The following is a 2,588-nucleotide window of genomic DNA, read 5'->3' as shown; positions in this document are numbered from 1 at the left end:
GGAAACACTTGCGTTTCGCGGACATGAAGTTGATTAAAAAAAAAACATTCATTTTACATCACTCAAATTTCCCACTCGACCGTTAAAGCGCAGCGACAGGGGGCGGTGGCGTAACAGGTAAGCGATGTTGGCACGCGTTCACCACAAAGCAACGCGGCATGACAGGAAGCCACTGCGGTTTCACTCGCCGCGAACGTTAGCAGGAGTTGCGTTACGTCGCTTGTTTGAAACATTCACTCAAGGCATTTCTTTTTGATGTGAAGCTTTCGTGACTGCAGAGATTCATATTCTTGGTTCTTTCGGTAAAGTCGCCACCACGTAGAAGAGAAACAATAAAATATGAAAATATATAAAACAATAAAATTCTCACAACGTTTCGACCGCGACACGAGCAATCGTCGTCAGGTTATGAAAACTGCAGCAAGAAAATTTTAATTTTTTTATTGTTTCCCTTCCACGTGGTGACTTTACCGAGAGAACCAAGAACATCGATGGCATTCCGTGACGACTTGGAAAGCGGGGGCATCAGACATCGGCCTCGACGCCTCTTGTCGACGCAGTTGCGGTCGAGCGGCTTGCAGGGGCATCTTCACCTCGAAGGCAGCGTCGTTGCTCACACCGTGCTGCATCTCCGTGTATTTGGACCTGCCCGTGGACGGCTTCCGCCGTTTTTGCCGTCCTCCCGGTGCGGGCGGTCCGCGTGGCGCTCGTCGCCGTTCGCCTCGCGGCGGTAAAAGTAGTTGAAGTTTGAGACGATGACGGGCACGGGGAGGGCGATGGTGAGCACGCCGGCGACGGCGCACAGCGAGCCCACGATCTTGCCCACCGCGGTCACGGGACACATATCGCCGTAGCCCACCGTCGTCATCGTTACGACGGCCCACCAGAAGGCGTCGGGGATGCTGCGGAACTCCGAGTTTTGTTGGTCGGCCTCGGCGAGTAGACGGCGCTGGATAAGAGGACGACGCCGACTAGGAGGAAAAACACGAGCAGGCCCAGCTCTCTCGTGCTCGCCTTCAAAGTCCGGCCCAGAATCTTCAAGCCCCTGGAGTGCCTGGACATCTTGAATATACGGAACACTCACACCAGCCGGATCACCTTCAAAATCTCCAGCGACGTGGCCTGCTGGCCACGGCCCCGGCGCTTGGCCATCTCCGTGCCGAGGGTAACGAAGAAGGGCAGAATGGCCACGATGTCGATGATGTTCATGACGCTTTTGAAAAATCCTGGTTTGTTGGGACACATCAAAAACCTCACCAGCAGCTCAAAGGAAAACCAAATGATGCAAATGGTTTCCACAATAAAAAATGGATCGGTGAAAGGGCTGCGATCCGTACTTTCGACCCGCGTGTCGTTGACGTCCTTTGCCGGGAGAAAATTCCGTCTATTCTCGTCCCTGAATTCAGGCAGAGTCTCGAGGCAGAATACGACGATGGAGATGAGAATGACCAGTACGGAAACGATGCCAATTCCCCTGGCCGGCACGGAGCTCTCGGAGTACTTGAACAGCAGCCACACCCGCCGCTGGAACTCGTCCGATGGCAGCGGCTCCTCCTCCTCCTGGATTAAGCCCTCGTCCTCCCGGAACTTGACCACGGCCTCGCCGCTGAGCTCGTAGAACTCGATCTCCTCGCCGAACACATCGACTGAGACGTTGGCCGGCTGCCTGAGCCGCCCGCCGGACTGGTAGTAACAGAGGATGGCGTCGAAGCTCGGCCGGTTCCTGTCCAAGAAGTACTCGTCGCGCAGGGGGTCGTAGAAGTGCGACCTCTTGCCGGGGTCGCCCAGGAGGGTGTCCGGGAACTGCTCGAGCGTCTCGAGCCGTGTCTCGAAGCACAGCCCCGACACGTTGACGACGATCCTCCCGCGGTCCTCGCGCGTCAGCGGCGCTGCCGTCCCGGCGCCGGCTTCGAGCGGCGCCGCCTCGTCCATGGCGTCTGGGTGGGGGGGGGGGGGTCAGGCTGGCAGGCGGCGGATTTCGACAGCGAGAAATGTCAGTGGGTACACAGCCACGTGGGGTAAAAAAAGATACGTGGGAAATCAGCGGCGGCGGCGCAGGAATGAAATTGCATGTTTCGTATAAGTAAGAGTGGCTGTAAATACTCTTTGGTTCTATTCGGTAAAGTCACGTAGGTAAAAATAAAATAACAAAAATCACGACGTTTCGGCCACAACACAAGCGGCCTTCATCAGGTGAAGGGACCGAAACGTTGTGATTTTTGTTATTTTATTTTTTACCTACGTGACTTTACCGAATAGAACCAAAGAGTATGGATCGTTGCAGTCACGAAAGCTTCAAATCTAGAACTCCATCCGTCTGTTCCTGGCCCGGCACCCTCTTGTCAAATTGTAGAACCCATTGGTGGCACCGTGAGTCAAGAAATTTGCCCACCCCTGGGTTGAACTCTCGGGCGCGTTCTGCACTCCTCTGGCTGCCACTCGGACTGGAAGAGTCACACTCCGACTCGGTGCATCACGCAGCCTTGAGAACAACGTTTAAACTATACTCTTAGCTCTTTCGGTAAAGTCACGTTGAAGGAGACACAATAAAATAATAGTTTCATATATATTATGAGACCTCCTTTGCC

The 2,588-nt window shown here is 54.4% G+C and overlaps 1 pseudogene; it reads right to left on the bottom strand.

Annotated features, from left to right (window-relative positions):
- Window positions 1–425: 425 nt before the first annotated feature.
- LOC142920214 (potassium voltage-gated channel subfamily A member 3-like) lies at window positions 426–1,947 on the bottom strand (annotated as a pseudogene).
- Window positions 1,948–2,588: the final 641 nt, after the last annotated feature.

Source organism: Petromyzon marinus, unplaced genomic scaffold (assembly GCF_048934315.1).
Source record: "Petromyzon marinus isolate PM22_M1 ecotype Great Lakes invasive population unplaced genomic scaffold, UKy_Petmar_22M1.pri1.0 PM_G_Scaffold_7, whole genome shotgun sequence".
NCBI lineage: Eukaryota > Metazoa > Chordata > Hyperoartia > Petromyzontiformes > Petromyzontidae > Petromyzon > Petromyzon marinus.
Note: the sequence above shows the minus strand (reverse complement) of the source record. Positions and strands in the feature narration are given on the sequence as shown.